This window comes from Harpia harpyja, chromosome 11, assembly GCF_026419915.1.
Source record: "Harpia harpyja isolate bHarHar1 chromosome 11, bHarHar1 primary haplotype, whole genome shotgun sequence".
NCBI lineage: Eukaryota > Metazoa > Chordata > Aves > Accipitriformes > Accipitridae > Harpia > Harpia harpyja.
In genome coordinates, this window is record NC_068950.1 from 30306864 (window position 1) to 30334354 (window position 27491).

The window sequence follows — 27491 nt, forward strand, 5'->3', positions numbered from 1 at the left end:
GCATGGAAATAAATAGCCATCTGTACACTAGCAAGAACATATATCATTCATTTCAAAACCTGCAAAGGAAACACAGCGTGTAGAACTTAGACGGTGCTGCCTTATAAACTTGAAAATATGCCACTTGGTACTCATATTTAATATCAAAATCAGGGGCTATTTTGCCAATTAACACCCTCCTACTTAATCTAAGACAAACATCTGAACATTCTTTATCTAAAGCTGTCCTGCCTAACACTGTGCTGAGAATGCATCAAATAGATAAAAGACTAATTGCAAAATCCCATTTGGGTGAGACTTAACAATTAAAATCACCAAATAATGCAGAATGTGTGTACACAATCTGCAAAATCCACTAATTGCTGTGAATTTTTCTGTATTTTGGACTTCATGAAAAATGACTTCCCATAAGGACAATCAGCACTAACTTTCAGGGCTAATACTTCTTTAAATGGTTGAGGTGATGACACATATTCAGAATTAGGTAGGCCAATCATTTTAGATCTTTAGCCTGTTTACAAAGCATCAAACCTCTGCCTGTCATATTGATAGAAATTGCAAGTTATTCATGTGAGAAGTTTGTCTATATCCAAAGCTACATCTTCCAATTTATTTTCATCAATCTCTTTGTATTCTTGTGTCTTAGAACTGTCTTTTATTGAGTAGTGTCTCAAGCACCTTGTGCTAAGAAGATGGAATAGTTTCTGCATACTTATCCATGAACTGGTCAGTCTAAAGGGTTGCCAAGTCTTACCTAGAGTAACAAAATAGAACTGTAACCTTGACATCTGTAGGGGAAAAAAACCTTCTCTGGCTTCACTGATAGGAGGACTGGAGAAAAGAAAGTCTCTTCACAGGTGGACAATACATCAATTTGGGGCTTAAAACCACAGGTACTGGGGAAATGAGAAAAGGTGGGAGAATTCACAAAGACCTGAAGGAGGCTATGGACAGACAGGACTGGAGCATGGACAGAAAGGAGTGGAGCATGTTTTTCTAACAGGGAGGTCCAGCCATGTCTAGTAGAAGCCAGTCTGGGTAGAGAAAGAGGGGAAATTTGATGATTAGGGAAGTCCTGAGCTACAGAAAGAAAATTAGGATTCCTTACAGGCCACTGAATTAAGACCAGAGATCTTTTCAAGGTAAGTGTGGGAAATAGGCAGGAATATGGTACAGATGAATTCTTTTGATTTGAGTGGATGTGTGGTCTCTCATTTGCTATCTGTATCGGAATGAAGAACCTTTGAAAGGCATACATGTGTCTGGATGTGGTTCAGCTCTAAGAGGTATACAAAAGCAGTAACTTTTTGGTACTGATTTTCTCAGAAAGGGTTTGCTTAAGCTCATGCAACATCTTGGAGATCAGTACTGATCCTCTGAACTTAGAATAGATAGGGATCTCTTGTGCTGGAGAGACTGGGGCCAGTCGCAGTGGCTAAAGGCAAGAGGACTTCAAAGAGCACAGAACTACAGTGCCAGGTCCCAAACCTAGACACTTGGAGGGTGTTTAGGCAGGCAGGGGCTCTGCAAGTCCAAGCATGATAATTCTTCCTGCAACTGTGAAGGCCCTGCTTTCGTGGTCTCACTAAGCAGCAATATCAGAGAAATCTTGCATCATTTTTGTAAATCCCTAATCCTGGAGCCACATAGGTATTATTTCACCTCTGGAAGCAATAACCTACTGGATTCTTTCTGTCATCTGAATGCCTTTATTAACAAGGTGGTGTTCCAACCTTACTACTCTCCTAGTTATGAAAGCATTGGGTAATTTGTGGTGTGGCCACCGCATCTTTGTTGGCAGGGGAAGTGAATTCAGCCCTTATTTAAAGTAGGGTCCTGCACAGCTGTGTATTCACATGGTCTAACGTAATGGGAGATGAACTGATTGAAATTCCCTTAAATCCCTATTGCTCCAGTAAATCCCTGCCTATTCAGGTAGCTGGAGGTGTGACATAAAGCTGATTTTGCAGCACTTAAGGGCTCTTTATCCTGGGGGGGAGGGAGGGGAAATGCTAAAAGAGTGATTAACAGTCCAAAAGAACCAGGGTATGACCATGGAAGTAGTCTCCAGTGTGGCTTTGGTGGGGGACGATTATGTGTAGAAGTCAGCTCCATAATGCAAGCGTGAGCTTTGTTCATGTTGCAGAGGGTTTCTTTGCTTTGTGGTCTTTTAACATTTTAACCACTGTGTTTGCTGGGATGACAAAAGAATGCTCACCTTCCCTCTTGTCATTCTTTGTTATCCTGTTCAGGAGAAGCCTTCAGGTTTATCGGAAAAAGAGCAATTGCCAATATGGTAAGAATTATCCTAAATCCCAGATTTTAGCAGTTCTCTGGTTTTGACTTTATAGCACGTTTTTCTATGTCCACAGAAATGATGAAGTGGAACTGCTATGTAAAACCGAGAAGAGAAATCTTATTTCTTAGAACAGTTAAAGGCTTAGTCTCAATGAATCAAAAAAAAGTAAAAATCCTATTTTTCATTCTGTTCTCTCACTTGCTTTTCCTGCTGCTCCTCATTACCCAGATTGCCAAACTCTGCTGATAGAAGGATCCATGACCTCACCAAAACAATTATCTTGTGACACAAAGATGGAGACACATCTGCCATTGCTCATATTCTGGGTCACCCTGCAAACATCTGATTATGATTTGATAAACAAAACCATTCCTCCAGTGAATTTTTGACAAAGAGGCTATGAAGAAAGCTGGACAAAACTGTGGAATTTAACTGCTTTGTAACCCCTCTTTTGTGGTAGATTATGGTACTAAAGAAGGGCTAATCACTTAAAAACCAAGTAAGAAATAAACAGTTTAAAGAGTGAGTCTGTATTTTATTAGCAAATGTAATCTGTTAGAATGTCTGTAAAGATATTCTTTGATTGGTTTTCACTCTGGCAAAGGAGCAATTTAATATACTGGCTGCTTTCTTCATGTGAGTGAATAGAATGATGGGGGTATTTCCTGATCCTCTTTAAAATAAATGTGGTTCCTTTAATTTAAATGTAATTCCTATCAGGTTTAATGTTAAAAATAAATTCAGTATAACCTGCATATGTATTTCTGAAGTATTTTTCCTAAGATTCAGTCTCCTCAGACATCTTTATATTGTTTGTGTATTTGGTTTCTGATGCTTCTCTAATTCCCTCCTAAATATATACCTTCTTGATGATTTATCTCTTCACTTACCTTTGTATTAGAATTTTTGTTCCCAGGAATGGGAATGGTAGTAGATAGAATGGGAGTGGTAGTAGATAGTGGGGCTTGTGTCTCATATTCCTTGTACATGCCTTTCATCTGTGAGCACAGCATCTAAAGAATGCACTCCATGGGATGAATTTCTCTGTTGTGAACTGTAAGTAAGGTTTTATGTTACATGTTCTTTATTCTGAAAGCTTGCAGTCCTCTCTTTACTGTGGCTTTTGGTATTTTTGTACAAGAAATCCATGCTCAGGTGTGTTACCTATAATTTACCAAGAGGAGCACATATATAGTGCACACAAAAAACACATAAAAATTTTTCTGTTAATTGAGAAGAGTTGTACGTTTACTTGCTATGAACTGGTTGGTTACTTAGACAAGTGCTTTGTGACTTGGGTGACTATGTCCCTTAGCATATTAATGTGTACAATAGATGCAGCATATAGCTGCATCCAATAGATGAAAGCATAGCAGAATTATCTGTGCTTTTAGTGTGGGAACTGCAGAAGTGTTTGTTTGTGCTGTCCTCATTCTCTCCTGTTATGATAGGGTGGTATCTGCAAGCAGTTAGTACGTTCAAAACAACTCAAATGGCAGTTTTTCCATATGACATGCTACCTCTTTGCAGCTCTGTAGAATATTTTACACCAGCCAGCACACTGGTGCTATAGCTGAGAGTGTAAGCAGTTTTACAGGTTTTCTGTAGACTTTTATTACAGCTGTGACACTAGATTGATGGACTGTTTCCATCTTGTTCTCTGTCAATTGTACACTGAAAGTAGAAGTGACAACGTGATGGATGCATGGTAGTCCCACAGTAGGGAGAGAGCTACTGCAATAACAGTGGTTTAAATCCTAAAGTGCCTTTAACCTCCTGCAGTTGCCTTTAATTTATTTTAATCTAAAACCTAACAAAATCTAACATGGCAGAATAGACAGGTGGAGAGGATAGTGGGTTTGTAAAGCAATGTGAAAAAAGATGACAGTCGTTTGTGGAGGTCCAATTAGGGCAATTCTCTGCTTTAAAGGAAGAAGTCCTCCAGGAAGCTTTCAAACGAGAGAATATTGTTGTTCTCTAGACAAAGTCAAAGGTTAGCCTGGCTAGAAAGAAGATGTACTTTCCGCTGAGGGAGAAGGGGAAGAAGGGCTTGCTCTTTCACAGCAGGGAATACCCAGGTCTTGCCTGAGGAACAGGATGAACTTGCCAGGGAGCAGGCTTTTGGAGGCTGTGTCAAAAGGAATGCTCTCTGAGACAAGCCAGCGTTTCCTTTGAACACGTAAAGGTTTAAGGTTTATTTACTGTTTCAAAGAACTAGTGGTGTCTTCTCTAGGGAGATGAGAGAAAGTAAGAGGGAGTACTTGCAGTGCTGTTTTAACCTTTGAAATGCCATCAATGATTTTATTAAGTTGATGGCTTATTTCTCAGCACAAAGGGAGAGGTCCAGGGTGCAGGACAGATGCCAAGACTGTGTATACAGTCTTGTATGTGCTTCATCTGTATTATGGTCCGGATGGCGATAAAGTGAAGAGGCTAGTGTGGGAGTGAGCGGGGAGGGGCTGGCTGCAAAAGGTCTGTAGTGTGGATGTTCAGCTCTCAGCCTCACATCTTCTGTTATCCCAGCATTGAGATGGGATAAACCGGGACCGGGTTGATGGAGAATGAAACCTGTTAAATTAACAACAGCCTGCTAGGAAGATTCTAGGGGCTCATTCCTATCTAACCAGCTGCATTATTAAATCCCTTTGTTATAGTTTCAGAACACATTGTTCTTGGGTGCGATCCTGAGAGTCCGTTGCTAGAACTCAGCAAATGCTACAAGACTGTGCTACTTGAATTTTTAAACTGATTTTGTTCTATTTTTTTATTGTTCTTTCGACATGCTGCTCTTATTTGGGGGCATAATTTACCTTCTGCTGAAAGACATTGTAACAGCAAAAGTGATCTCTAAAAGGAAGAGCAAAGGAAGTGGCCAGTTTGAAGTGAACACTGGGGATGATGTTACAATTGGGAATGTGAGCATATGCTGAAAATTTTACTCTGATGCTCTCTAAGCAGAAAAGTAAAATCTAGTATGAGTGGTATATTTGGTCAGAATCCTCTTGACTGATTCTTATTTGGTATATTAAACAAACATGTTATATGCATACAGTCAACACCAATAAGGATTTGAAACTGCTGAATAATACAGATCGGTAGATATTTTTGATTTATTTGTGATCAGCTTGTAAATAGAGAACAGCATGAATTAATTGGCTTTGCCAATCATTAAAGATTATTAACTTAAATTCTTAAGGTGTTTTAGGATCACGCCCTCTAATTATTAGTAGCACAAACAGATTTTTATAATAAAAATATATTTGGTGGCATTTTATTTGGAGATGGCAATAGAATAAACATGGATTTTACACACATGAGTGGACTTTTATTTGAATGCAAATTGACCAAGTTCAGTTCTAGTTTCAGTGGATTCAGTTCGGCTGAAGTTAGTAGAATTGTACCTGCTTTTATCAGGCTTGTACTTACCTTGGTACGACAAAGTACATAGATGCCTTAAATAAAAGATAGATGCACATCCAGAGTTCTTGAATAATATTGACAAAAAGTGGAATCGATCTTGAACCATGTTGATGTTGAAGTGAGATCTTGAAGTCATGCAGGGATCATAAGCTTTTGATAGCACAGTTAATAAAGGAAGAGAGGGTAATAAATCTTAGTCTCTCAGAGCTGATGACATGGAAAACAAAGCTAAGGTGTACAGCTACTAAAGTAGTGTGAATCCTCAAATCCTCAAAGTCTTTTTTCTTTCTGGATCATACTCCTATAACATAAATTGGCCAAGGGGCCTTTTTTGACCCAGAGGACTACTAGAAATCATTTCAGTTGTGTATTACTAGAAGAGGCCTTGTCACAGCATCTAGGATTTTACTTGATAATGAAGATTTTCATACATACACAGTGTTAGGATTAGAATAAAGCTATTCCCCTGAGCAAGTATTTTCATTCATCTGGATGGTTTCCCTTATTTCTGCTTTTTTAATTTAAGTGTAATGCCTTTGATATTGTAACAGTATAAAATAAGATGCTGGGGTCCATTTTAAATGAGATTCCATAAAGGACTCATAGTCTTTTACTCTCCCAGAAGTTATTTGTACTGTTTTTTCTATATGGTATGGTATTTACTGAACAATTATAAACATATTCTGTGTCAATATTCACAACAATAAAACTGTAATGGGAAGGGAATGAAAGAGGTGCTGAGTCATTAGCTAGAGAGAAAAACAGATAATAAAAATTATCTCAATTAACAGATGAAAAGGGAATATGGGAAAACCTCTAGACTAATAATGTATTAAAACCAACAGAGTTTTAATACTTATTTAGCCAGCCTAAGCTAAAGTGAGCAGGTGTAGACCACTGAAGTCAGTAGTAATATTACAGTGTACACTAACCGAGAAACTGAACCAGTGTTCACAAAGTAAGGAAGGATTTACTATAATCCTAGTTCACCATAATCTGAGCTTGGTGGGTATAATTTTTAACGGACAGGATAAAAGTAACGCTACAGGAAATACTCTCTCACTGAGAAACTACATATTCTTTCCATCCACTCTCCTTATGCTCCCGAGGACTGCTGTGCAGCCTGTAACTGCCACAATAGCACCAGCAATAATGAACGTAACTCACCTGTCAATTTAATTCTTCTCACTCCTTTTGGATTTATCTTCTGGAAAATGCTTTGCATTCTAAGATTTGTCTTTAGCATTTTAATTTCAAGTACGTGACAATGATAAACAATGCTCAGGTGATAGGAATACAGATACAGGTTAAGCTTAACTCTGCATTTTCTGGCCTGTGAGATTTTATTTTCTTTAGATTCAACAGTTCCATAAGCACTTTTATCTTCAAATTACTGATAAACAACCTTGACTTATCACAGCATTTCTTTATACTTTGTAGGGGAGGGTATGCTCACATCCGACTATACCTGCATCATACTGACTTCTCGCTTGTATAAAATTCTGGGTGTCCTTGCATATCATGGATGTCTGGCATTCTAGGATAAGGAGTGTAAATCCCTGCATAATTAGGCTGAAAAAGTTTAAAAATCATTGAGCCTACCTGGAAATGATGCACCTGAGAAGTCTAGTTACCTCTAGACACCAACATTTAAAAAGCAGCCAACAGGGTGTTAGGTTAACTGTTTGAAAGGAAGAGTCAAAGATTTACCTTCACCTCTGCCACAGAGATTCAACTAGAGTTAGCAGGACTGTATGGGTGTTGGGAGAGAAAAGTTAGTCACCAGACAGTATTTTAGTTTGAATTGTGTTTAACAATTCTAGACACAGAACTCTGCTAAGCAACATGTTATTAAGACGAGTTCTTAACAGAAATTGATGGGTTGCTTTTTCTTTTGTAAGAGTCCAGGTAATAAGAATTGAAAATTACATTGAGACTACTGAAGAGGTTGAGGTACTTAAGTTCTTAAAAGAACACAGTTTCTTGTACCAAAAAGATAGACTCTAGAGAATAACCTTCTTTTGAATAGAAAATTGAGAGTCTTGTGTGTACTAAGGAGTCTAGTGCAGTCTAGGACAGACTTGAGTCAAATCTGTTTGCTAAGGGGAGATGTTTACTATATATGTAAATGGAGTACTTTAGCTTTGTTCAAATAGTAAGCAGATCATAAATGATAGATAAGGTGTAGCTATCAAGGACAGATCTAGAGTCATTTACAGTGTAAATTCAGTTGGCACTAATTTTCTTGTTCCTGTGCCAAACGAGGTAGCATGCTGCCCTAGTGATCTGCTGTCCCAACATACAGTCTTGATTCATTTTCTTGCAGTTTTCAAATATCAAAGTTGCAGGGTGAAAAAACATGAGTCAAAACTTTGTTTCCTTTGTATAAGCAGAATTTTGCTGTATCTAAAAAGCTTCTGTCCAAGAAGATTACAGTAAAAAAAGTATTGTAATCAAGTATTTTCCACTTCAGCCCTGGGGAATCAGACATGGTTGGAAAAGCATGGGGCAACTGGAAAGCAAAGGTGAAGAAGACATATCCTGTGATGCTGTGGAATCCCCCTTAACTGTTAATTGGCTTATGTCTTCAAGACCCTTCTGTCTAATCCAGAAATCAATAGTGAAAGAAAACTTTGTCTTAATCTCGTACTGTATTTGCCTAAAAGCTGTCCCCCCCAAATCCCTAAAATTAGTAGCTGCATCACTTAGTTACTTCAAAATTTAGTGGTTTTTCACTCCACATATCGCAGTACAAATAATTGCATTTGCCTGCTCAAGAATACAGATAGCCTCTATTTTTAAAATAGATTTTTAAGGTATAGAGTAGATACTATTCCTTATGTTGCATCATCAAGAAATAATATTGATAGATTGCACATTTCTTGAGCGACAGTGTCATCCCAATTAATGGAATTGCAACAAAATATAAAACATTGAAATCCTATAGAAATTTTAGCAATGGGAGCCTCTTGACTTTTTGGAACTAGGATCAATTCACAGATCTAACAATCAGAAAGCAAGTAGTCTTGCTTTGAACTGGAACACATTTGGTACCAAAATCACTAAGAAACAATAAACATTAAACAATTCTATTTTTTGAAGTCACTTTTCAGAGTAGTGGCATTTTACGAGAACACCGTAGAACCTCTAACATTCAAATACACTTTAGAGTAAGCAAATACACAGGAAATGTCACCCAAATACTAAAGGCATAGAGCATCTTCAGACCATACTGACACTTAGTGTTCACATTATTTATTTTTGAATTGAAAGGATTTTTTGAAAGTGAACTATATTTTTTCCTTGTAAATACAAAGTTCCCACAGTCATAACAAACTTGCTTTATAGGTAAGAATTTGCAAGATGAACTTCCTCAACAAATGTTTGTTATATATCCTGCAGGGCTAAAAATCCTGTTTGGTGTTTGTAAGTGAAATCCTTTTGGAAATATGAGAAGTCAAATGCTATGATTCTAATTTTAAACCTCGTCACTCAAATACGCTTTTACTTGACTTTACTCAAAGTTTTAGAGGAAGTTTCTGGCATAAGCTGCAATGTGTTAGATTTCATATGTGTTGATTTCGTTTTACAGGAAAGTGTGAAAATCTGAATCAGCATTAGGAATTATTCAAAAGTTGGCAGCGAAGAGACACAATTAAAGTGCTGATCATCAACTGCCACTGGCGTTAAGATGAAAATATTGAATTTTCTCCCACATACTAACTGTACAGCAAGTTAATCACTGTATTATAGGCACCTTATTACACTGCAGTGATCAAGAATATTTGTGTGGTAGTTATGAGACTTGCTCTTTTGGGATAAGAGAAGACAAAGTGTGTACAATTTAATTTATAGCATCTAAGAACACTGCAGTTGTGATATAATTTTTCTCTAGCAGAAACATAACACACTGCTATGATATTTCTTAAATTCCACTGGTGTTCAAAATAGTCAAATAAGGTATATGGTTAGTTATCACTGACATAACTGTTTTTATCTCATGGTGACAAATGTATGAGGAGTGCAGAGCGTGTGTGTAATTTTAGCTGCTATCCCCAAGTATGTCAGTACTTTTCTTATCTCTTGAAGGCCCCTAATGAACGACTCTTGCTGGCTGGGGGGAAACCACACTTAAGCTGTTTACTTTGCTCTAACTGGCCATTTTGAAGACATTCCTCACCAAAGGGGTCTGGCCCAAATCCCACGTCTCTGTAAAGGAGCCTTTTTCTGGTTTAGGCTCTATTCATTGGATATATATGAAAATATATTGAATTGTCTTTTAATCCACATGATATTATGGGATAAATTTAAGAGAAGGACACTTCCCCTGCATTGAGGCAAGCGTTAACATTTGTTTCCTGCGTTCTTTTTGATGCCATGAGCAGAGACTCCATGAATGCCTGCTGCTAATAGGCATCAAGTGAATATTTGGTAGAAGGCTCTGAAAAGGAAAGGGCAGTTGTTTATTCAGCCAGTCAATTAGCCATATGCTATTTTTTCTTTTACTTTTTTGGTGCTGTAATTCATGTTCTAGGCTAAAAAAAGATCTCTGATCAAAATTAAATCATAATTTTAGTTCTGAATACTGTCAGCAAGTAACGCATGCTGCTTTAGTTCAACTGTGTAACAGTATGATAAGGATCTTTAATCCAAATGGGTCAGTTCTTTAAAGCCATCAATTCTAACACATTGTATTAAGAAAATGTATTACTATGAATCTGGTCTATTCTGGGGAAAAGGAGACAGGCAGTTTGTTTCATACATGCATCACAAATATCATGAGATTCGGATCATCTGTACATTTACTGCTGTCTAATCTTTTGACTTTTCCAGAACCATTATGTGTTGCTAGTCTACTTCATCCATCAGCAAATGTGTCTGCTTTGAAACCGCTTTTCCCCCTATACTAGGAACAGAGCAGGACAAAATTTTTCAACTCTAGCATTTCCAATAAGAAATACAGTTTTGGCTACACCCAGATATTTAATAACATCATGTTTATTTTCATACAATACCTCATTTGAAATTTATTAAAAAGCTTATATAATATTTTTATTTAAAATATTTTTACTTCTATTTGAAAAAAACCTTTTCAACATTTAATTTTGTTTAATAAAGTAATAACACATTCTGAATGCTTAAATAAAACACTATTCACCCTGAAACAATTTTTGATTTTTCAGAATTTTCAGTGGTCCCTACCTTTTCTTATTTTTTGTCATCATTCTAATATGGATAATGAGACTGTCATTCCTGGCAGAACTGATGAATTAATTTTTTCATGGACATGAGTTGATAATGACACTGGGAAAATAGAGTCTGGGAGGTCTTGTTCTTCTGATAACCTGTTTCTCTCTTTTTTTTTAAACATATGCTTCAGAAGGGAAATTTTTATGCAGAACTATAGCTCTAAGTTGATTGTACAATGGTATGTAATTTCTAGTTTTTATTTGAATATTCAGATGCTAACAGGAAATGTTAATAATTGAATGAATGCATTTAGGACTACAGTTTCTTATGAAAAGAAATGAGTTAGCATTTTTAAGATGTCTCTTCCAACATTATCCTAAACTATATTCATGTCTGTTATGCTCCCAGTGTACATGGGAAGCCTATGTACTGCACATTTCTCCACAGCAATTTCACTGTGTTTTTACAGGAAAGAAAACTGCCATGCTTTAGAAGGAATTAATAGCAGTGCTAGTTAAGTGTTTGCAAACGACGGTTCTCTACAGCAGTCTTTTACCAGGCTCTTTCATATTTTTTTTGTCCTAAAAGTATATAAATTCCTGCCTCTTCCATTAAGTTATTATTCAGAAAAACAGTTTGCGGTTGAGGATTCAACCAAATGGTTAAACATATCCCCCAGTCCTAAAACACCCAATCAATTGTCAGTAGAATTCCTCCAAAAAATCTCAGTGACAGAAAAAAATGCTCATTATAATAATCTTCTTTTTTGCCTAAAACACTTCATTATTCATAGTAGTATATGGACTGCATATAGAACTTGGCTTAGGCATGCTCCTTCCACACTTGGGTCTCTAGTGAGCTGTTAAAATGGTCTTAGCACATTCACAAGGCTTTTCATTACAGTCTAGTCCAGTAATAGAAATGATCAATCTATATCATGATCAAATGACAGGGCATGTAGAGCCTGCCTCTGTTTAACCAGTTGGTGTCATGTGTAGGGTTTTATCTGCTAGCTACATCTTGAATAAGTTTGTGTTGGGGCACACTGCATTCTTGGATGTTTTTCAGAAGTTCTTTTACAAGGCTATGGAAATAGAAACAGATTTTTTTTTTTTCCTCCCTTATGAAATGATGTTGGATTTTACTTTTTTCCTATTGGATCTTTAGCATGTGGAGATTAAATGTGTATCCAGTACTGGAGATATTTGCAAAGCTATAATTTGCCATATTAAGTTGATTGTCTGGGTCAGTCATGCCTATACCCTGCTTGTTGACATGCCCTTAACTATTTGTATTGACATTTATGGTCTGCATTGTATTAATGGCTTATGATAACCTTGTAAGATTGTTATATGTAAGTGAGTTTGTCCTCCAGAGGTACTTCTTCTGTGACTATGTTGGTTTTGCAGATTCCTGTGCTTGCTGAGAAAGACATGACTAATGACTCAGAATTATATATAACCTGATAAGCTGTCAGTGACAGATATACGTTACATGCGCTAGCAGTAGTCCAGATGTCAGTGTTATACGATACCATTCTCCCTTCAGCGGTCCTTAATTGAGATTCAGCTTTGTTTTCTAGATTTTATGAAAGTCTTCAAAATGGCTGAACAGAGTTATTTGAGACTGGAGGCTGGATTCTTGATGTTGCACATTCTCTTCTAAACCCATTTTATTTATATAGGAGTTCTGTAAAATAATGTAAGTAAGTAAATAAGTGACTTATAATTCTTCACCCTCCAGATAGGTGTATTTTGGTGAAAGGGGTCCAACTTCCCAAGACTATCATAGTGATAATATTTTTTAAATTTCTTAAAATTTACTCTGGAAAAGTATGAGGTCTGTGAAGAGAGGATTAAATCTACACTCATTCAAAATTGGCTTACTTCATATTTTGACTAATGCATGACCTCTCTTTTTAGCTCTGTTAGTTCTTTTTCCTCCCCGTCCTTCTCATCTAAAAAATGAAAACAAAGGTGCTTAAAGTTAGGAAAGTGTTCTGCTGGTGAAGGCACAGGAGCCTGGAGTTCAGGAAGACTGGCTTTCCTACCCTATTCTTCCAGAGGCATTGAGGATATTTGGGGAATATCAGTTAATTTGGTGTTTCCATCTCTGTATCCAAAAAAACAGACACTCTCTCAAGAATCATATTGTACATGAGCAGCCAATAAGCACAAGCTCACTTTCATATCCAGTGATGAAATTTATGATACAAATGGAAAATATTATCCACTTTTACAAATCATGGCCAAATAGAAAGTATCGTTTGCTAACAAGAGGGCTTTGTCTGAGTTAAAAGAACTCAATAGTAATCTTATAATGTGATTTCTGTGTTACAATGCTGAACATGTGTAGCTGGTTCTACCATTTCCTATGAAGTGATTCTCTTTTCTGACAGTAAAAGTAACAAGAGGCTTTACAGTCATGAAAAAAGTGAATTGGTTCTGATTTATATGAGACTTCATTGCCTTTTCACTGTAAAAACCTATCATAATGATGAGATTCCAAGATAATAAACCCATATACCCACTGTTCAGTACAGTAGTCGTTTATTCTGTACTCAAAAAGAAGTTATGTTATTTATTTGCATTTATTTAATTTTTCTGTTTTTTTTTTTATTACTCGTTCCTGGTCAAGTTGAGTTGTAGTTATCTCTGAAAGCTGGGATGCCTTTAGGTACCTAAATGGGGTTTAAGTTAAAGTATGAAATTATTTAGTTACTTTAATAGTATGTTGTAACTCTAAATGTGGAGAAGCCAGCTTTGAATTGTATAAAGGCATAATTTCTTATGGCAGTAAAACATCAAAGTGTACTATATCTGCTATAAGATTCATTAAAGAAGCAGAAATCGTAGGATTAAAGTTGACACCTGCTTTCTGCTGGCAAGGGAATTCACTCAGACTTGAGTAGAAAGGTGACTGTTGATCCTCAGCATATGAAACCAACTGATTATTTGAGATTTGGTCCCCTTCTGCTTTTCATAGAAATGAAACTCACAAAGGAGTTTAGAGCTGCCCTGGAGAGACCACAGCGACAGGCATCCTACAGGCAAACACCAGCTTTTCTTCCTCAGCTAACATTCCTCTGGAAAGACAAAGCTCACTTGATGTTTTAGATCACTAAAGCTAATATAAAAAGCTTCCAGAGACAGTTTTTTCTCATCTGATTATTTTCCTTCCAGGAGACTGTTGGTGGTTTTTTGTTTTGAGTTGGTTTTTTTTCGAGTTGGTTTTTTTTTGTTTGTTTGTTTTAAACAGTGTAATGCAAATGTCGTTATGCCAAAAATAAGGTTACATGCTACCTGTGTACTACTGATGAGCTATGTAGTGTAAAAAAACCATTAAAATTACTCAACTGCAAAGTTGATTCAAAAAGATTCAAAGCAAGTAACTTCTTGCAATACCCTTTGGTGATGCATTTGAGACACAGGCAAGTTGGCAATGGAGGGGCAATAACTTCTTCAGAGCAGCAGAAGCTGCAACGACACCATGCTCAAACAGGCTGGCAACAAAAGTTGCATGTCCTGCATCTTGTTAGGGCCCTTTTATAGTGTTTAACAAAGGGACTGAAAGAAGGTTAGCTTAAATTTAGTGATGTTTTGGTTCTAATGTGCTTTTGTATCTTTTACTAGGAACTTCCTTATACTGCTGTCTGTGGGGTAGACATGCCAGGAGATAAAATTCTATAATATTGCACTTTCTCAAGCATGCCTGGAATAAATAAATAACTACATTTTCATTTGGTTTTTTTTTTATAGTCAAATCTGATGCCAACAGAAATCTAAACTCAATATTTGTTCACGGATTCATCTTGAAAACTTTCATTAATTTATCCCTGATATTCATCCTTGGTGTACTTGATAGAATTTTGCTGGAAGAGAATGAATTCTGACAAGTTGGGGGGTAAAAAAAGAACCCAAGTCACCTTTCCTACACTCTGGCTGTCTCATGATATCTGGTTGTCTTTGCAGGCTAACGGGAAGGAAGAAACTTAGTCTTTTCTTTGCCACCTTTGCCATGAGGTACATCAGAAAGGAAGCATTTTGAAATGCAATCCTTGTTCTTGAAATGGGCAGCTGATGGTCTGTAATTTGAGTAGAAGAACAGTATAGAAAAGGGGGTAAAAAAGCAAATATATCGTACTCTCCATAGATCTTGGAAGTTTCCCATTGAACAATGAAGAGGAGCACTGGGACTAGATGTAAAAAAAAAAAAAAAGAAAAAATGCTCAAGGGGATAGACCTTCCTTAGTGTGATTCATTGATTTAGACACAGCTATATATGTCAGGTAACGATGAAATGTTGAGACAGCTGAGATTGTTCACTTAGTGAAGTCAATCCCTTAGTAAGTGTTAGTGGTATTGAAATGAAGTGTTAAAGAATTAGTTAGCTGACTGTGAAAAAAATGAATAGGTCTTTCAAATTACCTAATGGAAAGCTAAAGGCATTAGCTCCCAACCAGGGAGTATTAAAGGCCTTGTGCTGCATTCATTGACACGGTTGGAATGACTATGAATCAAGCTCTACTACAGAAGATAAACAGCTTTCTGATAAATACGTTTGGAAAGAATCCACTGTTGTGCATTTCAGGCTTCCCTAAAGCAGAAAGAGTTCATGTACGCTTAGACTGCCGGGCGCATTGCTACTTTTATTAATCACTGCACTATAATAATTAAAGATCATCAGTAGTGTGTGTAGAATTTTAAGAGTAAAATGAGTTTGGTGCTCTTAAAAAGCTTAGAGCTTAATTGAATATTACATTTCTCCAACACATTGTAGCAATTAGACTTCTGATATGTTCATACTTCTGAAGGATTTGCTTACTAGAGAGCAGGGGAGCTCTACCTAGAGTTCTTAACTTGCAGAGATTTATATCACACAGAAAACCTCTTTTTTTTCTCTCCCTCTTTCTGTGAAAGAGGTTGTCAGCTGGGGACTGAAAGGCAAGTGTTGCTCTTGAGTCACAGAACAGGTAGATTAGAGTATTTTATTAATGAATGGTTTCAGTGCTTTCAATTGATAAAATTAGGAACTTAGCTCTGCCAGCTGAAAACTCAGGGAGAATAAAATATTGTCTGGAGTCATGGAAACTAATAAATCCTCCCATGACAATATTTAACAGGTTGGCAGAGGGGATAAAATTACCTTTCATAAAAATGCCATGCAGATGGTAAAGCTATGGGAATTAAGACTGGATCAAAATTCTCTGAAAACAGCAAATCATGGAAATCATAGTGGAGATTGATTAAGTTGGTGTGGAAATTGCTTCTGCCTTAAGATTGTCTAAGGACTTGTTCAAATATTTTGGTTAGTTGATAAATCATCTAGTGATTTTCAACATGTGCTATGTTTTGATACTTTGACTTAAACCCACACATTTTAAGAGTTAGCTCTTTATAACGTACATTGCCTGATTTTGTAGGTATTATGTATGCAGTGTGTAAAGGGAAGTCAACAACTGGGTGATTTCTTGGATTGTACCCTTTTAAGTAATTAGACACATATTCTGACCCCTGCATTGGTATCGTGTCCATTTGCATGGAAGAACTCTTGAGACAGAGGCCTTGGTCTTTAGCAGTAGTGCTTTCTTAAGTCACCTAGGAGATGGCATGCAGCATCTTCCTAGTTTCTATACCAAGAGGGTAAGGGGCATGGACAAAGGCTTTGGTTTCTCCAAGAATACTTGTGCCACTGAACAATGAATCCTTGACAAACCTCAATCCTAAATTATGCTATTTTCATGCATAGTCAGCTTAACTGTAATTGCATGGGTAAAATTCTTATTTGAACATAAATAAGATCCCTGGATTATTAGCACATTTAGAGACTGTGACACTCCATGTGGCAGTGGTGCAAAGGAAAATGGTTTAAAGAAATAAGGGGCTTTACATTAAAATTGTATCAGAGGGGACCTTGCTAATACTGTGATAGGTGCCCTAAAATTTTATCAGCTACTTCCTCAGTGGCAACTTCACACCTTTTACTCGTTCAATTTTGTGTTGAGTTGCAAAAAAATGGGAACAGCTGAGGGAATTCAGTGTCTGACTTTACAAAACAAATTAGGTACAACTGTAGACCAAATCCATGTTCTTTTTATTCTGCACTCTTATTCTTCTCTTTATTCAATACTTCTCTGAACATACTTCAAAAAGAATGTTGTGGCTTTTTAAAAGACCAAATATATATTGACATTTGATTTGGGATGGAGTCAGTTTGGAATATAAACCATTTGGAACTGTTAAGATGCTTGGAGGCATTTTCATTACATTGCTTTAAAATTTGGGTCACATAAAGGTCAGCAGAGAAAAATAATAGTTGGAAAACAAAAGAGAAAATGTTTATTTCAAGGAAAGTGAAAGAAAATACGTAATTTTCTGTAAGATATAGATTTGCAGAGAGACTGATTAAAAAAAAGTATTTTTTAAAAAAACATTGCCTATTCTACCAAAATGTTGAATATTATTATCATGAAATACTTGTACAAAGCAAAGTTTTCATGATTTATGGTGTTTACTTTTTGCATATCTCAGCTCAACAATGAAAGGAGTCTATGCAGTTTCTCTCGGGCTTAAAGTCAGCTCTTATTTAGTATCAACAGTCTATCAACTAATAAAAGCTACAATGTTTGATTTACAAACCCTCCAGGAGAAAGATTTTGTTTGTTAAAAAGGACCTTTTCCAGTGCCGTTAAAAGAATCCCAGAAATATTTACTGTTTGTTTTAGGTTTATACATCTGGCCTCAGTTTCCTATCAAATATTTGCACTTTCGAGATAAAAATTACTGGTTTCTGTCAGCAGTGCACATATCAACAAAGGAAAACAAGAACAGTAGTGGGAGTGGAAGTCTTTGATCTTTCACATTTTTCTCTCCAACTGCTGATGGTGATTTTTGACCCCCATGTGTTAAAAAGGTCAAGGAATCCACTGCTAAGTTCATTCCAGGTGTCCTCAGATTGACAACAGATTTGTTTTATGGGGCACTGAAAATGGAGAGACAAAAGATGTTTGCTCTGAGGTAGCATGGGAGGGGAAGAGTGAGGAAAAAAGGCTGGTGTGGGCAGCATGCTTAAAACAGCAGTAAAGCACTAGAGGAATCTCATAATAGCAGCAGTGATGGCCAGTGGTAGAGTCCCTGTCAACTAGGAAATCAGTTTTGTGAACAGGTGTCATTTAGTAAATACCAAATATTGTTCATAATGATGTTGCAGTTTGTTTACAAACTAAGCCGATTATAAGAAAAGAAGAGAACAAATAAAGTAATGCATATTCTGGGTCAGGAATTACCCGGAGGCTAGAGACATGCCACACATTCATTTTTGTTAGTCTGAAAATATGTCCTTCATGTAAACACCTTTTCTGCTATTGCAGGAGCTGAATGATTCCTACAATGTATTGTTTTTAACACATCAAGTTAGTCATGTCGATAAAATGAAGTAACAGTATTTAACTAATAATAACTATTTAAAACCTTACATTATCAGAATAGTCTTTTTTCTCTTTAAAAAGGTGATTTCACACAATGTTGTCAGTACACCAAACGTAAACCTTTTAGGTTTTGCTTTGCAAGGTGCAGTTGTTGGTGCAGGACATTTTAGACCTGTTGAATTAATGATTCTTTGGTCACTTTCTAAGATATTTAGTACTTACACCTATTAGAGCCTTGCTCCCGCAGACTTAGAGCCCATGTAACATTGCTACAGTATGTGAAACAACTGAAACTAAGCTTAAGAGTACTTTTAAAATATCACAGTTCTCAATTGCAATTCTAGACTTCTTTTTATAATATGGGAATACCACTGGCGTAAATATTTTAATAAGTTCTTCATAAAAATCAGTATGTGGTATCCATGAGGTGTATTGATAAGCAGGTATTATTTATATGTATCACAGTATTTTTGAAGCTTTGTTGTGGTAGGTGCTTTTCCCAGTGCAGCAGGTTGCCTTAAATGTGTGCAACAGTAAGTACATGGGTAATTCTGTTGAAGTGTGTGCACTTTAGCAGGACTGAAGTCAAAGTGAAAAACATGCCTTGCTGGAGAATACCCAAAGGCAAGGCAGACAAAAAATAAAGGAAAAAAATGTTATTATACTCATTTTAGTCATAGCAAGTAGATACACAGAGGTTAAACTACTTGCCTCAGGCCATAATGAAAGACTGTGAAATAGGCAGGAACTCAACGCGATTTCTTCTATCAATCCAGTCTTAAGCATGAGATATCCTTCCTTTTGGAGCAAAATTGTCTTATGTAATTTTTGACAATGTCAGAGTAGGATATTCCCTGCTGTAAAGACTCATGAGTTACATTCTGTTCTGGTGGAAATTTGTGGGAACTCACTGCTACTCAGAAATTTTGGAAAAGTTGGCGGTTTAGCCTGTAACTGAAATAATTAGGCTAGAGCAATTACTAAGAAGTAATGACTCAAAGCTCTCAGGAAACTGTAGGTGTGTAGAAGTACGCGTGTATGTCTGCATAGAAGAGGGATGCAGCTTTACAGTTGTACTTTGTATGTCTTTCCATATTTCTTTGGGTTTATTTATTGGAAGCCCTTAAACATAAGTCTAGCTTGTGTAATGTGATTGTATAAGAATGCAAATCATACTGCTCACTGTCTTACATATTTGTTTACCTAATATTTGTTGATAAGACATAAATTTACCCCAAACCCAGAAATCCCTTCAAATGTAAAATAAATGGGACAAGCAGGAAGAAAAAGAGGAATTTTTCTGCTTGTTGGTAAAAGTCCTATACCAACTCGTATCCGTTTTGAAGCTTGGTGCTCATGTGCCAACTTTCTTTTCCTGCTTGTTCCTTGTGAAATGCTTGGTTTCTTTTAGGCAGGTTCAGTCTGTGTCACTATTGTGATAGTTCTTGTTCACTCCGCAGCGGTGGTTTCAAGGATAAAGTGGCTTTCTCATGCTCATGACCATCTAGTCATATAATTAGTTGGGCACTCCTTTTTTTTCTGGAGGAACCAGAGAAACTGTGCCTTTTCTGGTGTGCCAGGCAGTTAATGACATCTTCAAATTCTGCCTTTGTATTTAATGTTATGAATGTTTTATTAGCATTGTACAGAGAAAGAAAATGGAAGATAGTGATGTGTCCTGAAAAGTAATGTTAAATTGTCATTAAAGTCTTTACAAGTTTGAATTCCTTAAATATAATTACTCTGTCTTCTTAATACGGTCCAAAATTCTTTCTCCTTTTTAATCTCTGTGCTCAGCCCTGTGTTTTGACATAATATATATATATGCTCTCTGCCTTCCTAATTTTGAAAACTAAAGATCAAATCAGCTTCATTAGAAGATACTCACCAATCTAGTTATTTAAAACAAAGGACTTGCTTTGTCACTAACTATCCCACTCTAATTACACTTAAAATTAAGTCTATCATTGAAGAATCTGGCTTAGAATGTAAAGAAAAAAATCTCCATCTGTACTTACCTTGACATTTGGTCAATAGACACATTCCATGGAATTTCCTTTAAAGAAAACAAATCCAGCATGTTAGACAAAGCTTCTCCTTCAATATAAATAAGTGAAAGGCCTTTGAAGTCAATGACACTGTGTGTAGTTCCTGCTCAGCTATTAAAAACTTCTGCTAAGTATTCTTGGTCATGTGAGCAAAGGCATTTTGCCTCTTGACAAGTCTATGAAATAAATTTTGTTGCCCAGCTGGCTCAAGCTGGAATATTTAATTGTGCCTTTTGTCCCCAAATGAACATAAACTAGTTATATTTGTGAGACTTAACAATTCCTATTGAAAGTTTTAATGATGTGGTCTTTGGCCGTCTCCCCAGGCTTTTGACAGTCAAAGGTTGTTTAGGTAAAGGGAATATTGGTGTGAAAAAATCAATATGAATTTAATATGGAATTATGAATTAAGCCTGTTAAACTTGCCTGTAGTGTTAACTTTTCACTTTTAAAGTGCTTCAGATGTTTTCTCCATTATAAACAAGTAGTCTATCTTAATAGCTTTATCAAACTGCATGCATAGTTTGTTTTCTTTTTTAAACTTCTTTCCATTGTCTTCCAGATATTAGCACTGATAAAGCTTTTAGGGCACAGGAGGCCCTAAAATATATCACTTTCTCCAAAAACAAAGTACTTGAGAGAAATATAGAGATCAATTACAATTGCCTGTAAATAATGGAACATGGAATTTGATCTTTGTTTTTTTCCCCTAATTTCTTGTCCCCAAATGGTGTTTGTTCAGAGTACAGTTTCCTGCATGATACCCACACTAAATAGAAAGGTTTTTGACTCCTACTGAGAAAATAAAGCCAAACAACCTGCTGTCTCAGCTGAGGTTTGTATTCAGGTCATGTTTCAGATCATTTCTAGAAATACTCTTACTTGGTTAAAATTGAAGCTTTGGCTGTAGGAACCGGGGTCTTCTTGTGCCTATTGTGTCTTTGCCTTAACCTGGAGTGGAAATACTCCAGTTGACTTTAACAGAAGTGACTTTAATTAGATCAGACCATACTAAATGTGCAGATGCATTCAGAAAGGAGAATGTTTTCCCGTAATTGCTCTATACTCGGCAGTTATAAATATGTTCATAAAATAGCTTAGACTGATGGGAGTTGATGAGATTCTGAGTGATGTAATTATATACTTTTGCCATCTAGTACAACCAAAAAAATGTTTATCTGGGTTTTTTCTTGTCTATATTAATATGCTGTAGAAGTAAATAAAATCCCTGCAGCAGTGGAAAGCATAATCATCCTGATTGTTTATTCCAAAAATCCCATTCACTTAAAGGGCAGGCAGTGTTGTCTTGAGTAGCAACACTGAGCAGATGCTTTTGTTGTAATAGGCAGAGAGGATTTTGGACTGTAAAAATTGTACTTTTAATAGCAATACAGCAATTTTGGCATAACAAACTTCATAGTGCTTTCCATGCATGTGTATTCTTGGACAGCTCATGGTGCAATCTTTACAGGTACTATTTTACAATGATCTAGGTGATATCTGGACATAACAACACTTCTGAGCCTTATGTGCAACCATATGCCCCTGCCCCCATTTTAGAACCACTAGTGTAATTGCTGTGACTTGTTCTATCAAGCATAACAGATACTGGTATTAATCATCATTCTTTTGACTGTCTCCCTCTGGGGTTACTCCCCTGCATCTCAGCCTTCTTACTCCTTAATTGTATCTGGGGGTCCCAGATTTTCCTTGAATTTCTCAGTTTTAGTCATTAGATCATTACCATTCTGCACACAGACTCAGCCTGCATTACCTTTTTTGGCTTTTTGCCAGACATGTACTATTATTGTTTAGTTAATGTTCAGGTAACCTGTACTAAACACTGTATTGCCAGAGCTTGGTCTAAAAGCAATTTTACAAACTCACTCAAGATCTCTGGCAAGCTAAATGGAAAAAAAATCAGTAAACCATCGCCTTCTGTAAATAATCATAACTGTCTTTTGAAAGTCACTGACAAATGTGGCAACAGATAGAAATAATATAAAACCAGAAAAACTCCCTAAATGACAGTCAGGTGTACTATAATGCAGTGATCAGAATAAACTTACTAACCTGGAAGTTCTAACATAACTCCATCCACAAGACTACTCACCAAGATGGGTAGAAGAGGGGAAAAGAACAGCTTCAGGAAACATTTTTCCCCTAAACTTTGTATATGAGCCAAAAGATTTTTTGCATTCTGGCTGCTGAGAAATGTCTTTCCTTTCTTACAGTCCATAGGGAAAAAGAGCTGTGTTTTTCATGACAGATTATAAACAGTCTGTGAAAAAAAAGTTTGCCCAAGCAGCCCTGTTGATGTGCCCACAGGGATAGGGAGCAGTCCCTGCTTGACAGAGAGGAAGGCTAGAAGCACTCATCTCAATCCTCTACCATTGCAGGCTACTGCTTTCCCAAAGAATGACGAAAATAGACTTCGCTGCATCCTAACATCTATGGATCACGTTAGATAATAGAAATGGTTTATGCATGGATTGCTTATTGACTGGTTGCCAAATTGTTACTGATCCACTGGATTTTCTCACGCTAACTTTATAACAACTGTAACGTAAGAAGGCTTTCATGAAGTCAAGCTAATAACCAACCAGTTTGCAAGTATATAAACTGTACCTCAGGTAAACTGCACAAAGCCAGTCACAGGGAGGCCACTGAGGGAGTGCAAGCAGCTTACAGGGCAACAGAGGTTTTTAGAAGATGGGGATGAACTTCCTCTTGTGTAATTCACACCTGCATGCAACCTGCCTTTGATGGAGTGTGCTGGGATTTGGCATGTAATACTGTCCTTGTGCCTGTTGTTCCTGCTTGAGCTTTGAATTGCCACCTTCCACGATGACTCTCCCATCACTTCTGCTCTGTGTCTTCCAGGACACTGCTCGCTCACCACTGCCAAGCGGGGCTTCTCTGTAGATTATTAAGACGCCAAGGAGCATTGGCTGAAAACGAAAATAGTAAATAGAGATGATTTTAAAACTAGACCACTTCCCCCTACTTTTAAAAAGATAAATGGAGAGACTTTTCATTGAAATCTATTCAAGCCTCCTCCTTATTTCTTGGCTTTCATCTCATGAAAGAGCCAAGCCCCAAATATTCAGATCTAGCTTCCTGAAGCTCAGCCCTCAATTCATGTGTGATTAAAAGTGAACCAATGTTCAGTTCAGTACTGAGCACCTGTAGTTCCCACTAGCTTCACTGGGAGCCCTTTGTACACATCATTCAGGATAACTGGGCCCTCGGAGATTCTGGCATTGCATCAGGGCATCTTTTCTTCCAAATGGAAGGCACAGTGAAACGGTACTTAGAGGCACGGCCAGGAGGTGTCCCCATCTGTGGCACAGTGGTCTCAGCCTGTGATTTCAAGGGTTCTTACTGAACCCAATGAACTCTAATGATGAATCAAGGGAGGAAAATTGTACCCCCAAAGATTTTGATTGGGGTTTTTTTGTCTTTTCTTTCTTTTCTTTTGTTTTCCAGTCAGGCAAACATTTTTATGCAGCTTTTTTCTCAAAGCATCTTCCTGCCCCATGGAACTGATCCTGTAGATGAGCTTCCAAACTTTCTGTGCTGGAGAAAGGAAAACCTGCAGTCCTGCAGATTTATAGCAGTTTCAGACTGCTTCATTCTATCACAACCAAATCACATTGCCTGCTTATCCCACTCTCCAGTCACTTAATACAGAATTCTTAGGCATTTTCCCAACACAAGCCCTTAGCTAACCTGTTCATATTATTATGCCTTCTCTGTGGTTCACTTTTAACTTGCGGGTACTGTTCTTTCCATTTTGTGGACACTTCTCGCTGAATTTGGGAAATTAAACAGGCTTTCAAATGCAGCTTGATTGATTGGCAGTAAACCTGGACATACCACTTAAAGAGAAAATTATTAAATTAACAGTAACTAATAGTTATTGTCACATCTGGGAGAGAGATTTTAAGTCTTTTAGAGGGACTCTTTAGTAGCATGGTGTTGTCTGTTCTCAGCTGTCAAGGTATTTAATACAAGATTTACCAGTATGACTTTAAATTATTGTAATGTTAGTGAAACAAGATTACCACACAGGGAGGGAGTAGCAGAGAAGTCTATTTCACATGCAGGAGGTTATGAAAAATTCACTGCTGTATTTAAGAGATGAACAAAAGGCTGCAAGCAGAGAGAAAAGAGGATATTTAATGTCACATCTAAACAGCCATCAAAAGACAATAGGTACATGGACCAACCTGTGTGCCAAAAAGCAGAAAATACGTACACTTTGAAAAGTGTCATCCTGAGCTCTCGGAATTACGCCTCACTTCAAATACCTGTTAAATATGATTCCGAACAACGGGGCCATTGAGCTTAACTTATTTTGTCAGGTGAAGGTTAAGAGTGAGAATTTTCACAGTCTGTGTATTCTCCTATTTTGTGTTACCATGACAGAGGATTTTGAGTATTGAGCTGCATTACTCAAATTTTTTTTTCTCTTGTGTGGAGGTCTCAGACTTAAAATCAGGATATTGCCTGTGGATTAATTTTATCTGATTTAGGGGAGGACAAGGGGCAATTTTTGTTGGCTAAGAGAAGGAGCAAACACTAGGTGTGTTACAAGAATTGATCAATATGATCCCTGCATTGAATGGGATTGCAGTCAAAGGCTGTAGCTGCATGAGCTGCTCCAGTACTGTGAACCACTGTATCTTGGTTAGGCTCCATTGAGGTCCATGGAGAGAAACCAACCTGACTGGACTCTCTAGACAAAATTTCAGAAGAGGGAGAATGTGCCTTACCCATCCTCTTTCCTTAGATTTCTATTCCTGTACATTTTGGAAAAGGTGTGTTTTAAGACAGGCTGGGGTGGCAGTTTTGTACTGCATAGGATCAATTGTTAGAAATGGTGTGTTGACTTTTTGGAGAATCCAGAGCACTGGCTGACAGGGAAGGATCAATATCAGATGGTTGGATGATGAGGTTTTGACAATTGTTTTTTGTATCAACACTTCCCCTAAAGCAAGGGAAGGAAATGCTTTCTTCCTGCCAAGATCTGAATAAGCCACCAGACACTTGTGGCAGATGATTGCATATTGATCCATGCTTTAACATTATCTGTTGTTGATTCTCGAGGTGAGGGAAGGCCCATCTACATATTTCCATCTCTTCCTCTTCTGCTACAGTGCAAACACCTCTCAGCAGGTCAGCACAGCACTGCAGTTTCTTTTCTACTTTGCAACAAAATGTATGGGCTTTAAGTAGCAGGATAGAAGTTGCGAGGCAGGGAAGCTGGCATAGGGGGCTTGAATCTCACAGCCACTTGCTGGAAGGAGCCACGGGCCAAATTCTGCCTCTCACACAAGCTACCATGGGAAGGGTGCAAGGGGGCACAGACCCACATCAGGGGACTGCATCTGACTCCTGGTGACACTCAGTATTTCAGAACAATTCACATTGCTGTGAGCCTTACTGAAATGGAGTCACAGACTCACTCTTCCAACATTACAATTTATTATATACAGAACGAATATACAATAGTAAGCAATGACTGGTAGTCACTACTAGACTTTGTACTGAGTTTCTGGTCGAGTAATTAGGTTTACTGTTTTTTTGATAGGAAAAAGACTGATAGTAGCTTCAGCTAGGCTATAGGAAATGGCAGCAGACTGACAATTGACTGAAGGCAGGGTGAGGAGAGTTGAGATGGAAGTGATGCTGGGTTGGTGATAGGCCTTACCTTCATAAAAGAAGCTGAAAGCGGTCTAATAGCTAGGAGAATTTTGTGGGGCTGTACAGGATCCTTCATAGTGCTAAGCTGAGGCAGGAAGCTTAGAGACTGAATAGCAAATAGCTTGAATAAAAATAAGCTACTGCTGCTCAGTAGCGACATGGTGCCCACTCCCCAGGAAATTTCAGGTAAGGCATAAAACTATGAAAATTAACTTTGGAAAATGTGAGAAACATAGAAATAGCTAGAAAATGTGTCTGCTCTAAAATTTCTATGTCATCTTCGTAGCCAGAAGAAGAATGAGATCAGGAATGTAATAACAGTTGATTTGAAAGCTAGTGATGTTGTAAATAATTTTGGGGGGATTTCAGTCTAAAATTATATTGTCCCTGTAATTTCAACAATTTATTTAGGATTGAGAAACAAATAAATGAAAGAGAAAAGAAAGTGAAATATTGTGATAGGTGATGTTCAAGTTTAGAACTTCAATTAAGTGGGAGAATAATTATATTAAGTGAAATCAAAGTTTTGAAGGGAATGGGGCAAGAAAAGCAATTTCTGATCACTAGGAGGCAGCATAAAGAATGAAAGAACTAACCACCAGCCATAGAAAAATATACCTTTGCTGTTTTTTAATAAAAGCTTTGAGGTGGAGACATTCTGAAAGGGGAAAAGAAAAATGCAGAAATCCTTCAGACCCGGGCAGCTGCAACAACTGCTGGAGATCAACATATCTTCCATCTTCTGCAAGTAAATGTTTTCTAGTGACCTCTGTCAAGAAAGCTGTAGCATGGATGAAAACAAGACTTCCATGCATCAAAAAACATAGAATGAACACTGTGACATTGAAACCAGAACTGCACTTAAAAATTAGAAAGTCTTTCTGTCTAACAGCATGATGGGAATCTAAAAAGTGTTTCCGTATGATTTTTTTTCACTTAAGATAAAAATGTCCTAAAGGTTGAAAGGAAGGTGAAAATGGAATAGCTTATTGATGTTTATCCAGTTGTTACCTACTTGACTAAATGTTGCATAAATATAGGTGTAAAGTCTAGAACCTTCTCTATTTTTTTCCCCATAAGTAAAATCTTAATGAAATAAAGAAGTTTGACATGATTTTAAGAAATTTATGGGACTTTTCAGAGGCACAAAATACATTATATGTGTAAGGTGTTGTATAGTATAAGAACTTTGCGTTTAATCCTTTTATCTGAGTCAAAATATGTACTGAAAAAGAGATTCTAAGTTTTTAGAAAAAAGCCCCCACTATCTAAGCCTTACTTTAAATAACACTGTGACTGACATGATGTTGATGGTTAGAAAAACAAATCTGACTGATTTCCATAATTTTTCCAAGATGCAATGCCCTTTTAATAAGGGGAGAGTTTGACAGGGAGAAAA